Source organism: Rutidosis leptorrhynchoides, chromosome 4 (genome assembly GCF_046630445.1).
Source record: "Rutidosis leptorrhynchoides isolate AG116_Rl617_1_P2 chromosome 4, CSIRO_AGI_Rlap_v1, whole genome shotgun sequence".
NCBI classification, from domain to species: Eukaryota; Viridiplantae; Streptophyta; class Magnoliopsida; order Asterales; family Asteraceae; genus Rutidosis; species Rutidosis leptorrhynchoides.
The window spans coordinates 19,344,681-19,361,210 of record NC_092336.1 but is presented as its reverse complement, the minus strand read 5'-3'; positions in this window follow the sequence as shown (position 1 = coordinate 19,361,210).

Genomic DNA, 16,530 nt, shown 5'->3' with positions numbered 1-16,530 from the left:
GAAAGCAATGATTGACGAATGAATTGATTGTGAAGAACGATTTTTGTTTTTGAGAGGAAATTAGAATGGTTTTTTGTTATAATTTTAGTTTTATTTAACAACTTTAATGATCTATGCTATGCAACAAGACATATATATAAACAAAGAAATAAATATGAGAAGTAGGAGATTTCTATTATGAAATTGTTTGGATTCATGTTGTATTTATACTAGCAAGGTTCACTATACAAATTCACGCTTGTGATATACATTCGATTACATCTCCTAAATTTTGGATTCGTATGGAAATTGTCAGACATCCTATATTGACTTTTTTGTATCATAACACTCCTCCTTGGATGACAATTTATTTTCAATAGAGATCAACTAGTACTGCCTCGTTAAAAACCTTGCTAAAGAAAAACCCAGTGGGATAAAAACTTTAGTCAAGGAAAAAAGAGTGCAGTATAGAGTTGACTCCCCCTCAAGTAGACATCGCTGAGTCGTCACATCTTTTGAACTTGCCTCATGCCAATATTGTGAATGTGTGTTCTGAAAACAGCGGTTGACAGTGCTTTGGTATAAAGATCAGCAGAGTTGTTGATTGAACGTATCTCATTTTAATCTGGTTATCTTTTACGAGATCTTGAGTATATGAGAAGAATCTGAATTTTCATTTGAAACTGTATCATCTAAATCTTTTATGTAAAAGTTTAGCCCCTGTGATTTGTCTACAGTCTTGATGTGTCAAGACGTAACCTTTAAAATGTAGACAATATGCTTAATAATTAACACATAATACAGGCAACTAAAACCCGATCATGCAGTAACTAGCAAGTAAATTGACCAGTTCGATCCACAGGGAGAAGTTTGTTTTAAGGATTTTACAACGATTAATTATTCTAAAGGGGGGGTTTGTGTTTGACGTTGTATTTTCGTTTAACGAAACAGTAAATAAATATAATGAATAACAAGAATGAGAATGCGGTGTTAACTTCTATGCTTGATAAATGACAGGGATTGTTCTTTTATAATTAAAACTGTTATGTGATAGTTACAATAGAGCAGTTTATATCAATTTCACAATTTCTATAAACTTAAGAGCTATGTTTAATCAACAAGATTCTTTCGTGGTTGAATTCACATAAAACCTAGTTTACTAAGATCACTCTAAGTAAACTACATGATTGTATATCCTAAATATCGTTCAATTAACATCCTATACTCACATATAGGTGGCTAGATCACTAAGTGTTGAAGTATAAGCTATGGTCTTTGATAAACTTACATAAACCAAGTCATAACTTACATAATTGAACTAGGATACAAGGATGATTACAACAATGGATCTTTTGAAAGAACATGGTGATTTAGATTGATTAACTAACTAGATTCAACCCGGTTAAACTCACGTGAAACCTAAATTACAACAATCACTTGAGGTAATTTCATAACTATGTTGCTTTGGAACTTATTCAATTACCGAATTAAACACATAACAAAATCACTTAAGTTTATGCATCTAATCGTCTAGATTACTAGGTGTATTGAAGTATAGATTGTTTTCCTAGTTAACTCACATTAATAGGTTTGCAATCTATATAATTGAAGTAATGAACTAAGCAAGCATAACAATGGTTCTTACGGTTGAACTAGATAATTTAATCAATCAAACATATATATAACTAGCATAACATCAAAGTATAGAAAAATTTAAGCCATAAATCTTACATTGAAGCAAACACACAAGGTTTTTAGCCAAACATAATCATAGTAGAATTAATGAAACAGTAAATACAATTCGAATTCATGATTAAAAGATATAGAACAATAATACCAACTGCGATGAATAACCCTAGCTTAATCTTGATGTTGAAAGAGTGGAGATTGCCTTGTAGTCTTCCTTGAGCCTTGAAAATCGTACTAGAACTGAGGGAGAACGTAATAGTGAAGGTATCTCAAGTATGTAACCAAAGGCTCCATTAAATAGGCTCAAAAGTTAGGTATTTTGGCCAGAAAGTGACCAGATGCGCTGCATCTCTTTGAGATGCACATCATCTCTTTACGTTCAGTAGATTCCAGCTAGATTCTGCACTCAGAACTGTCAGCATCTGGGACGGATGCGCCGCATCTGGCTTGGATGCGCCGCATCCCTCTCAGATGCGCCGCATTTGGTGCAGTTTTGGTCCAGAAATCTTTATGCTCCGCATCTAAAACTGTCGGGAGTTATTTGGTGCAGAGATGCGCCGCATCTAAGAGAGATGCGCCGCATTTGGACCTGTTTTAGTAGTTTCGGGCTTTTTTACGCGTTCAATCTTCATTTTAACTCTGTTTTCGCTATTGGTCTTCATTTATTCAATCACAATGGACTTTTACAAATATACATGAATTACAATACATACGTACAACAATTACATACAAATTGATATTAAATCGGATCGGAATAACGACAATAAACATGTATGATTTTGGCGTTATCAAGAGCTGAGCTGAACCTTGCCAACAAATTAACTGCAAAAGAAATGTCAGGTCTTGTACAATTTGTAAGATACATAAGAGCTCCAATTGCACTAAGATATGGTACTTCTAGTCCTAGGATATCTTCATGATCTTCAAAGGGACGAAATGGATCAGTGTCAACATTAAGTGATCTAACAATCATAGGAGTACTTAATGGTTTTGCCTTGTCCATATTGAAACGTTTTAAAATCTTTTCTGTATAAGTTGTTTGATGTACAAGTAAACCATTAGGCATATGCTCAATCTGCAAACCAAGGCAATACTTGATTTTTCCGAGATCTTTCATTTCAAATTCTTTCTTTAGAAGTTGAATGGCTTCATGGATCTCTTTATTTGTACCTATGATGTTAAGATTATCGACATAAACGGCTATGATCACATATCCGGATGTTGTTTTCTTAATAAGAACACATGTTCAAATAAGATTATTTGTATACTCTTTTTTTTATTAAGTAATCACTTAATTAGTTATACTATTGTATCAACCCATATAAAAATCTTTGTAATTTAATTGAGTACATTTCTTTGTGTTTTGCATTTGATGCTTCTGATACCTTAAATCCTTTAGGTATCTTCATATATATATATATATATATCATTATCAAGTGTTCCATAAAGATCAGCAGTAATAACATCCATGAGATGCATTTCTAGATTTTTAGAAACTGACAGGCTGATTAAGTATCTAAAAGTAATTGCATCCATAACAGGGGAATAAGTTTCATCATAATCAATTCCCGGTCTTTGAGAAAAATCTTGAGTTACAAGTCTAGCTTTATACCTTGTAACTTCATTTTTCTCATTTCATTTTCGCATAAAAATTCATCTATACTCCACATGTTTCACGCCTTTAGGTGTGAGAACGATATATCTGAAAACTTTTCTTTTATTGAGCGATTCAAATTCAGCTCGTATTGCTCTTTTCCAATTATCTCAATCATGTCTATTTTTCCATGACAGATTTTGGTTCTGGATCATCTTCATCATTCATGATGTCATATGCAACATTATATGAAAATATCTCATCAAGATTTTTCATGTCATTTCGGTTTCATAATATTTTTTTGAATGTGCATAATTGATTGCAATTTCCGTATTGACATCATCAATCTCCTCTGCAGAAGGAGTATTGATTAGTGGTTCTTCTTGAACACTTTCTTTTACCTCATTATCAGCTGATTTTCTTTTTCGAGGATTTTTATCTTTGGAACCAATTGGTCTCCCACGTTTCTGGCGTGGCAAAGACTCATGAGTGACATTATTGCCAGCTTTTAGAATTTCAATTCTAGCTGAAGCATTTACTACTAGTATATATGATTTAGTCACTACTTTTTGTATCTGTAAATACATCAGGTAATTTATTTGCAAGTTCTTGCATATGTATTATTTTTGAATTTTCTTTTCGCATTCTTTTGTGCGATGATTAAGATACATTAATTTATGTTTACATCATGAAACATCTTTTTCTTTATTTTTCATTTTCCCCCTAATATAGGGAACAATTTTTCATTATAATGACAATCAGCAAAATGTGATGTAAAAACATCATCCGCCATGGGTTCAATATATCTTATAATTGAATATGTTTCATATCCAACATATATTCCCATCCTCCTTTGAGGACCCATTTTAGTGCGTTGTGGTTGTGCAACTAGAACATACACTGCACAATCAAATGTCTTAATGGTGTGAAATATTTGGCTCTTGGCCAAGATCAAGTTGTAGAGGAGAATATTTATGAGTCGCACTTTGTTTAATGTAAAATAAAGTCGCAGCATGTAAATTTGCATGTCCTCATATAAATTCTGAGAGTTATGTACTCATTTTTAATGGTCTAGCTATTAGTTACATGCTTTTAATTATTGATTCAGCTATACCAATTTTTTATGCACATGAGCAACTGGATGTTCAATAACAATCCCTTTAGACATATAATAATCATAAAATGCTTGAGATGTTGACTCACCAAGATTATCAAGTCTCACCCTTTTAATGGTGTAATCGAGAAATGTGCTCTTAATTTAATAATTCGAACAAGAAACTTTCCTAATGCCACATTTCGATTTGATAATAAACAAATATGAGACCATCTGTTATATGTGTCTATTAGAACCATGAAATATCGAAATGGTCCACATGATGGATGTATTGATCCATATATATCACCTTGAATTCTTTCAAGAAACATTTGTGATTCCTTTTCACAATATACTTTTCATTAATCATCATATGTGCTTTTCATTAATCACCATATGTACTTTTTTTCATTAATCACCATATGTACTTTTTCATTAATCACCATATGTGCTTTTCATTAATCACCATATGTGCTTTTCATTAATCACCATATGTGCTTTTCATTAATCACCATATGTGTTTTTTCATTAATCACCATATGCGTTTTTCATCATATATCCTTTTCACCATATGCGCTTTTAATCATATGCACTGCGCTTTTCATCATATGCACTTTTCATCATATGCGCTTTTAATCATATGCGCTGCGCTTTTAATCATATGAGCTGCGCTTTTCATCATATGCGCTTTTAATCATATGCGCTGCGCTTTTCATCATATGCACTTTTCATCATATGCGCTTTTAATCATATGCGCTGCGCTTTTCATCATATGCGCTTTTAATCATATGCGCTGCGCTTTTTATCATATGCGCTTTTCGGTGCTACATAGGTATTTCTCATTTCCGGTTATCATTGACTGATAATCATATCCATTATGATATATATCAGAGAAACTTAACAAATTTCTCTTTGATTTGGGAGAAAACAAAGCACTGCTTATCAGAAAATTCGTACCATTTGGTAATATGAATTTTTGCCTTTTCCGTTCCTTATATCAAGTTTGCAAGACCTGATATAGTATATATAATTCTTTCATTTGATTTAAATCAATGAAATATTTCTTAGATTTGATCATAGTATGTATGTTACCACTATCTGCAATACATAGGTCTTTACCATTTAATTAATGTTGTATTTCAGCAGGATTCATACTAAAACTTCAAATAAGATAAGTAAATAATGAGTTATATTTCAGCAAGATAATCAAATTATATTACCTGCAAACAAGTTACAATCTGAAGTACATAAAAGATAACACTTAATAAACATATGCGTTATGGTCTAAAACCATTTATTTATGAGCGATATATAACAAGCTAGGCATCATAGAAAATTCAAACTATTCAAGTCTCAAGGTAGCTCAGGGTTTATTTAATCAAGATTTTTCAACAGATTCACTCTCATTTTTTTTTCTTTTGGGACTTATTTGTAGAGCTAAACAAGATGTTCATGTATTCAAGAAATACTAGACTGATGATCCACGTTACCAGACCATTAATAAGAATCTCCGGGATTCTTATAAGAGCGTCTACTAACATCTTCAATTTTATTCTTTCATGGATCACCATTATTTCTTGATAATTAATATCGTATATATCTTTGAGTATTTTCCATAATACACTTGGATCTTCGATCATATAATATGTAGATTCTAAGGACTCGTCAATATGTTTGCTAAGAAAAATACTTGCTATTGCTTTCTCTTGTTCGGAACAATTGTTATTTTCATTCAGGGTTTCTAAAATACCGATTGATTCGAGATGTTTTTCTACATTCATAACCCATGTGAAGTAGTTGTTCCCACTTGAATCTAAAGGAGCAAATTTAAACCTTTTCAAATTCGACATTTTCTATTATCAAAAGATGAACAACATAAATCATAATCATAATCAACTTCTATTCATAGACAAATAATAAAATGAAATTAGAATCATTTTAAATTCATAAGTAGCAAACAACATAATAATGGCATGATTACAAATGATAAAACCACAAGAGCATGATAGAATATAGGTTCACCCCGTGGTATATTAGCAACAATGATGATAGTTAGTATGACCAATACAATAGGAAAAATCATCCTTGTGTGAATCATCTTTACAAAAAAAACTTTTTGAGAGTGGTAATCTGAGAAAATGAAGATTGATTTGTGAAAATGTGAAAACGGAGATGTTTATTTTATATTTGAAAAAAATAGTCGTTATAACGTCGTCAGTTGACGTTAACAACCGTTATGTATATATGACCGTTGTAACGTCGTTAGTTGATGTTAACGACTCTTATGTACTCGTTGTATTAATAATAATTTTAATAAAAGAATTTTATTAGTACAAATACGATTACTATTGTAGTGACCCGTCCTAATCCACCTGGACGAAGTCTTCAATAGCTGGTCCCATTGCGAGGTACCGAACTCTATATGCCATGAACGACTCCATGTAATATCTCTAAATGATCAAATGCACAGCGGAAGATTTCTTTCATACCTGAGAATAAACATGCTTTCAAGTGTCAACCAAAAGGTTGGTGAGTTCATAGGTTTATCTAAGCAATAAAATTCATCATTTTGATAGACCACAAGATTTAAATACAGTACACCTATCTCGTGTACAAAACCATTTTTCATAATGCTTAGCAGAGTAGGTTCGTATCCTTTTCTCCCCCGTAGGTTGCCTCGCGATTTTTAAATAACCGTACACATATCTCGTGCACAAAACTAATACACATAACCTGTGTATAAAAATCATTCTCTCGATACATAACATTCACTTTTCATTCATTGCTTGGCTTGGTAACCGACCTTAACATATAATGCGCATCAATAATATCCCAAAACAGAACATCTCGTCTGTATAATAATCATATAAACTTCGAAGTACTAAATACCACGCCCACTAGCTCTTCCGTCTAGTGAACATTCTGGGTGGGGGTGTTAAACCCGGTAGCTACCTTTAGGATTTGCATGAATTAGGGTCATACCCGATTCTAATTCTTAGGTTACCAAGCAATAATAATCAGGGGAAAAATATTCACAACAATTAGTGGCAATTATCACGTCCAACTAATTCAATAATAATCCACAGAACTTCTGTCTGCATAATAATTCATTCGAGGAATGTTTTGCTTGTGTCTATCTCGTCAAACATTTATAAAAGCATTTCATGTATTCTCAGTTCAAAATATATTTCAAAAGCATTTAAAAAAGCAGTTATAAAATCAGCGCATGTATTCTCAGTCCCAAAAATGTAAAGAGTAAAAGGGAATCAAATGAACTCACAATACGATATCTTGTAGTAAAAATATGCATACGACAGCACTGAACAATGCGGGTTTTGCATCAGATTCACGAACCTATATCAATTATGTATATTAACACATGTAATGGTATTCGAACAAATTTATATATATTATTAGTGATTTTAATTGTTATTTTAAGTTATGTGTTTTATTAATAACTTAATTAATTATCTTTATTTTATATACCTTAAATAAATAATTACTCAAAATATTACTATCGTAGTATTAAATATAGTTTTATATAATTAATAGTCATATGATACAATAAAAAGTTGTTTCATTTTATAATAATAATAATAATAATAATAATAATAATAATAATAATAATAATAATAATGATAATAGTTATTATGATAATAATAATGGTACTAGTATTAATAAAAATGATAATAATAATAATAATAATAATTTTACTAATAATGATAAAAATAATGATATTAATACTAATAATACTTATTTTAATAATAATAATGATATTAGTTATAGTAATAATAATACTAATAATAACAATAATACTAATACTTAATAATAATAATAATAATAATAATAATAATAATAATAATAATAATAATAATAATAATAATAATAATAATAATAATAATAATAATAATAATAATAATAAGTAATAATAATAATAATATTAAGTAATAAGTAAACTACCTCAAAGAAGTAGCCCTTTAAAAAAAATGCCCAAGTCCGGGTTTGAACCCGCGACGTCCCGCTAACCCGATAATATCCTTAACCGTTGCTCCATTTCTTATTTTCTTTTTTAATTAACACTTTAATAACTAATATGCTTCCTGCCTTCTTCTTCTTCTTAACTTAAAACTCCATTATCATCAACATCGATCACATCTATATCATCTTCTCATCCTCATCAATATCGTCATGATCCATTAACATCATCATTTATGGATCCTAATCTTAATCTAATATTATCATAATCATCACTTATATCATAATCATCTCTATTATCATGATATCATAATCATCATGATCTTATCATTTTCAAGTATACAACCATCATCATAATTATCATTGTGATCATCATAATCGCATCATCTTATCATCATTAATATACCATCATCATCATAGTATCATATCATCACCCTTCATTCTATGTATCTTAAAAAAAAATAAGCGTTGCTGTAAATAGATAGCTGGTAACGAGTGAGTCCCAACCTCAATGGCCAAATAAAAAAAAATGACACCGACGCCCAACAGAAAGAGTTAATCCTCGGCCCAAGTTAAACCCAAAGCATTTTTTTTATCAGTCCATTAAGTGAGTTTAAATGTCCAAATTGAAAACCAACACGGCTCAATAGATAACCTGGTATGTTCACGAATCAGTCCAGCCTCGAAACAGAACTAAAAGCTCGCAATAATATCCTGTGTATTTTAAATAACCAAAGAATCAAAAGCCACTACTTTATAAGTGGCCAGCTGGAACCATGATTATGTTTATTCCATAATAATAATACCCCGTGTTATATAATTCTATCTTTTTTTTAAAGCAACTCAAGTGGGTAAGTATGGGTGGGGTTGTTTAATTGGTATTTGTCGGCAATCATAAAAAAAGAAGGGGAACGTGTAGAACTTAAAGCAGCTTATTATAATTATGGAACACAAGTTGCACTTTGGAGTGGGGTTAAGTGCATAAGATACGCTGTAAATGAGATCCAAGGAAAAATATCCCATCGTGACCCTCCACACTTCTTTTAATATCACTCAATGGTTTATGTTTTAAAAAGAAACGCATATAAATATATATCACTCGCTAAACAGACGTATAACAGTAATAGGTGTTCGTTTAAAATGGGGTTTGCAAGGTTTGGTTCGGTTATAAAAGAAAAGAAAAGGAAAGTGATTGAATATTGGTCGTGGTGATTGTTTGTGATGGTGAAGGTTGTTGTTTTAATGGAGAAGAAAGTGGAGAGAGAGAGGAAGTGTCGGGTTATAGTTGTAGTGACCTGAACTTTTCCATGTTTATTTATATTAAATGAAATTGATATTTACATGATTAAGTGTTTCCAACATGTTAAGCAATCAAACTTGTTAAGACTTGATTAATTGAAATAGGTTTTATATGGACAATTGACCACCCAAGTTGACCGGTGATTCACGAACGTTAAAACTTGTAAAAACTATATGATGACATATATATGGATATATATATATATATATATATATATATATATATATATATATATATATATATAGTTAACATGATATTATGATAAGTATGTATCTCATTAGGTATTTTAACAATGAGTTTTATACATAAAATTGAGTTTATTGAATTAAGAAACTCGAAACGATATATATAACGATTATCGTTATAACAACGTCTTACTAAATACATATGAATCATATTAAGATATTGATACACTATGTTTAATCATGATAAATGATAAGTAAACATGTCATTATGTATATTAACAATGAACTACATATGTAAAAACAAGACTACTAACTAAAGGTTTTCGAAACGAGACATATATGTAACGATTATCGTTGTAACGACATTTAAATGTATATATATCATATTAAGATATAGTAATATATCATAATATCATGATAATATAATAATTTAACATCTCATTAGATATATTAAACATTGGGTTAATAACATTTAACAAGATTTTTAACTTAAAGGTTTCAAATCAACATTTACATGTAACGACTAACGATGACTTAACGACTCAGTTAAAATGTATATACATGTAGTGTTTTAATATGTATTCATACACTTTTGAAAGACTTCAAGACACTTATCAAAATACTTCTACTTAACAAAAATGCTTACAATTACATCCTCGTTCAGTTTCATCAACAATTCTACTCGTATGCACCCGTATTCGTACTCGTACAATACACAGCTTTTAGATGTATGTACTATTAGTATATACACTCCAATTATCAGCTCTTAGCAGCCCATGTGAGTCACCTAACACATGTGGGAACCATCATTTGGCAACTAGCATTAAATATCTCATAAAATTACAAAAATATGAGTAATCATTCATGACTTATTTACATGAAAACAAAATTACACATCCTTTATATCTAATCCATATACCAACGACCAAAAACACATACAAACACTTTCATTCTTCATTTTTCTTCATCTAAGTGATCTCTCTCAAGTTCTATCTTCAAGTTCTAAGTGTTCTTCATAAATTCTATAAGTTCTAGTTTCATTACTCCCTTTTTAAATGCTTTTGCAATATATATTTTTGGGACTGAGAATACATGCGCTTTTATAAATGTTTTACGAAATAGACACAAGTAATCGAAACTACATTATATGGTTGAATGATCGAAGCCGAATATGCCCCTTTTTTCTTGGTAGCCTAAGAATTAGGGAACATCACTAATTTTGAGAATTAGTGCACGCCTAATTGACGCGAATCCTAAAGATAGATCTATTGGGCCTAACAAACCCCATCCAAAGTACCGGATGCTTTAGCACTTCGAAATTCATTTTTATCATGTCCGAAGGATTTCCCGGAATGATAGGGGATATTCTTATATGCATCTTGTTAATGTCGGTTACCAGGTGTTCACCATATGAATGATTTTTATATCTATGTATGGGATGTATATTGAAATATGAAATCTTGTGGTCTATTATTATGATTTGATAATATATAGGTTAAACCTATAACTCACCAACATTTTTGTTGACGTTTTAAGCATGTTTATTCTCAGGTGATTATTAAGAGCTTCCGCTATTGCATACTAAAATAAGGACAAGATTTGGAGTCCATGCTTGTATGACATTATGTAAAAACTGCATTCAAGAAACTTATTTTTGATGTAATATATTCTTATTGTAAACCATTATGTAAAGGTCGTGTGTAAACGGTATATTTTAGATTATCATTATTTGATAATCTACGTAATGCTTTTTAAACCTTTATAGATAAAATAAAGGTTATGATTGTTTTAAAAATGAATGCAGTCTTTGAAAAACGTCTCATATAGAGGTCAAAAGCTCGCGACGAAATCAATTAATATGGAACGTTTATAATCAATATGAACGGGACATTTCAGTTGGTATCAGAGCGTTGGTCTTAGAGAACCAGAAAATTGCATTAGTGTGTCTTACCGAGTTTGTTAGGATGCATTAGTGAGTCTGGACTTCGATCGTGTTTTTCTTCAAAAACGATTACTTAACATTTTTTGTTGGAAACTATATATTATTAACATGTAAATATTATGTGATATATTAATCTCTTAACGTGTTTGATATTGTGTGATAGATGTCTACCTCTAGTACAAATCCTATTGATTCACCTAATAATAATGAAGAGTCGAATATATTTTGGGAAGATCCACAAATTCCCGAAGAGGAACCAGAAGAGGAGGAACCGGAAGAGGAGGAACCGGAAGAAGAGGAACCAGAAGAGGATGAATCGGAAGAGGAGGAACCAGAAGAAGAAGAGGTTCTGGAGGAAGAAATATTGATACCTATAGTAAATCGATTAAATAAAAGAAAATCCTCAACCAACGGACCAAAATTAATAATGGTCAATGGTGTTTCCGCCGAGGAAGCAAAATATTGGGAAGATTACCAATTTTTCGATGAATCGGATCCCGATGAGGATTCCGATTATGTTATAGAAATTACCTCGACCCAATTTAATAAAGCGAAAGAAAATAATAAGGGAAAAGGTATAAAAATAGAGAAACCCGATTCCAACCCCGATGAACTTTATATGTATCGACAACATCCGTATTTCCTAAAATGTAACAATGACCCGGGAACCTCGAAACCACCAGGTTTCTCTAAACCATTGTGAAAAATGATGGCTCGTATTAGAGGAACACCATATATTCCTAGAAAATTAGGAAAATGAACCAAGTCCGAAGAAGAAGAAACCAGTGATTCAGATTAGAGGGTTGTAATCATGTTGTGTATTATATGTATTGTAGTGTGCTTGTACTTTTATGTTCTATGTAAAAATTGCTTGTATTGTTTGTTAATTATCTTTTACGAATCTAATCCTTGTCTATTTTACAGTATAAAAAGAAAATGGACGTTAAGGGTAGACAACCAAATATTTTAGAAGACCTACTAGAGGATATGATTGAGGAAATCTTGTCTAGAGTCGGTCAGAATTCATCAGCACATTTAGTTATGGCGAAATTAACTTGTCAAACATTTGAAAGACTTTCCAGAAATGTCTTAGTTTATAAAAGGCTTTCCTTTGATAGGTGGGGTATATCACACTGGGGAGACCGTAAGTTACGCCGTGTTTTCTTTAAAGCATTAAATGCGGGGAACCCAAATGCAATTTTACGCTACGGGTTAAGAACCTATTTTGACTCAACATATCCCAACATAGGATTTCGTGAATTAGAAAGAGCTTCTAACATGCAACATAAAGAAGCATGTTATGCTTACGGGTTAGTGATGTTCGCTTCTTACCATAGTGAGAAAAAGAACATCGGATTGCAACTTTTAAATAAGACCTTCCCACAAGTGACGGATTCAGTAGTTGGGGTGAGAAACAAGGGTTTTAGATTATTACGGGGCTGTTGGACATTACGAAACCCTCGTCCTTTTGACGACATTACAACATGCTGCCTAGCCAATGGTCATAACGGTTATTTTCCACAAGACCAAGGATGGGAAGTCGTCTTAGTAAAACCAGAATGCATGACTTGTTTCTGGACTTATGAATTACGTGTCTTTATTTCCTTTGCTGAACAACTTGCGTATTAACTAGATTTATCTTCAAAACTGTCATGTATCAAAGTGTACTATATTTCATGTTATATGTAATATAGCGAAGTTGTAAGTTTGAAGAATATTTGTATGTGATATATTATTATAATCAGTTTTTCATATGGAATTTTAGTAGTTGAATTGTATATTAGCTACTAAGTATGAACTTAATGTTGAGATTTAAAAAGTTTCATAATACTTATAATCATTCAAGAAATAAGTTTTGCGGAAGCGTAAAATTACCATTTTAAAACTTGTAAATCTTTAACCAATTAAAGTTAAATCCCAATTAGGATCAAGTTGTGAAATATACTTACAAAACACAAGGGAGTATAGATGTTATACCTTCTCCAAGATAGGAGGTTAAAAGGATGATGAAGATGGAGCTTAGTAAGTGCGAAAACTCCAAGCTTTTGATGCACCAACACCACCCTTAAGTTATGTTAGGATTAACACACTTAAGCTCTTATAAAACCAAGCTAGAAACCTCTTCTATTTGCTGAGAAAATTCAGCCAGCAGCAACCCGGAAATGATGATGAATGCAAGCCTCAAAATGATGAGACCTCAAGAGATTATACCCCAAACATTACCCAACACCTAATACTATGGTTAGGATTTATTTACACTTGAAAACAAACTTTCAAACAAGCCTAAGAACTCTCTTTTCTTACCCAAAATTTCGGCCAGAATGCCGCTCAAAAAGGGAGAGTGTTTTTCTTATATCTTTCTTGTTTGAAAATGCATGTAGTCTTGTATTACTTGAGTCAAAGCATGGGTAGATTAATTAAGCATGTGTATGTGATATTGTGTCATCTCAAAAGTAGCAAAAGAGCATGGGTGAGACCCCTTGGTCTCTCCAAAACCGTCCCCCATGAAGGGGTTTTATAAAATTTGTAACTTTTTAATTTTTATAAACTTGTTGCTAAATAATATACCATGCATTGTTACTTATATTTTATAAACCCTTTTATAAAATGTATCACAACATAACTATTTAATCTTGCAAATAATTAAATGCTTATCCAAATAATTTATCTCAAGTAATAATATTTTAGAAAACCGATTTTTTAAAATCCAAGTGTCGCGTATTCATTTAATGATCCATTCATTAAGAATAAATACGATTAAGGTGTTGGTAAGCTTGTTATTGGGTATGACCCAACTTGGATCATAACATAGTGGCCACATTAATTTAACATGTCTCTCGGGCATACGAAATACCTTCTATCTCCCACTTGCACGAGAAACATAAGAAATTAATGCAAGTGATGGATACCACCTAACGACCGTCCATCACCCCCAATATGTTATGACTTTGTGCCATTCAATAACATCATCCCTTTCGAGTTCCCATCTCGAATATGAATAGGTGAATCTTTCAATATTTCCTTTTGTCCTAGATGTCATGTTATATCCAAGAGATACAGAGTGATCACTCTCTTCTAGATTTAACTTTATCAGGCCTTAGACATCTGACTCTCAACGAATAAGAGGGACAAATTCCATCTTGACTACATACGTCCTAAATATATATCTTGCATTATACCTGAGCTCTTCTTTATGAACTACCATATTTCATAATAGCGAAGGAAAGAATCAAGGTACAATACTTGGTAAATATCTGAACAGAATATGTATCTCAGGTCAGAGGATACAATGATATTCGCCTTTACTCAAGATTACATGTGATCAACCACAAAGGCTCCATTTAGTAGGTCTTGAGGGCGGGTCTTCCAATATTTGTGTCCCACAAATATCTATGAACCTTGGTTGCAACCTTGCCCCACATTCATCCCGTGAATGTATACCAATCCAAGTTCATAATAGTCTAAACCTCACACTTGTTCCCACAAATGTGATCGACTACGGAATTTAGAATAATTACTTATTCATGGATAAAATATGCAAAATAGGAACATAACTCAAAATAAATTTATACCATAATTATATTAATGAGTTTGAACAATTTCGTTCCATTACAATACTTAAAACAGATCATGACCAATCACTAGAATATCGAAGCCCTAATGCACAAATATGTCCTGCATGTTTTGATCCATGTAAGAGCTTCGTGAGAGGATCCGCTATATTAAGATCTGTGTGAACTTTGAGAATACATATCTTTCTCTTTTCAACTTCATCCCTTATGTAGTTGAATCTCCGCTCAATGTGACGGGTCTTTTGGTGAGCACGAGGTTCCTTGATTTGAGCAATCGCACCCTCGTTGTCACAAAAGATCTCAAGAGGGTCCTGAATGGAAGGGACTACTCCTAAGTCGTCGATGAATTTCTTCATCCATGCAGCTTCCTGAGCTGTCAATGAGGCGGCAATGTACTCCGACTCTGTAGTGGATAATGCAACAACATCCTGTTTTGAACTCTTCCAAGAGACCGCACCTCCATTTAACGTGAAGACATAACCGGACTGTGACCGAGAATCATCTCGATCAGTTTGGAAACTCGCGTCCACGTAACCTTTTACAGCGAGTTCCTCCTCACCAGACCCATATATTAGAAACATATCCTTAGTCCTCCTAAGGTATTTCAATATACTTTTGACAGCAATCCAATGATTGTTGCTTGGGTTATTCTGGTATCTACTTGTCAGGCTTAGAGCGCATGACACATCCGGTCTCGTGCATATCATTGCATACATGATTGACCCAATGGCAGACGCATATGGGACTTTCTTCATTCTCTCATGTTCATCTTTCGTGGTGGGGCACTGAGATGAACTAAGGAGCGTTCCTCTTTGAATAGGTACCAAACCTTTCTTAGAGTTCTCCATCTTGAACCTTTTCAAGATCTTTTCAATGTATGCACTTTGATTCAAACCTATCAGTTTTTTGGATCTATCCCTGTAGATCCCAATCCCCAAAACGTATTGTGCTTCTCCAAGATCCTTAATGGAGAAGCATTTACTTAACCAAGTCTTAACACCTTGCATTGCCGGAATATCATTTCCAAATAACAATATATCATCCACATATAGTACAAGGAACATGATAGTGCTCCCACTAGCTTTCTTATATACACAAGCTTCATCACCATTTTTAATGAAGCCAAATTTCTCAGCCTCCTCATTAAAACGATGATTCTACATTCTAGATGCTTGTTTCAATCCGTAGATTGACTTCTTTA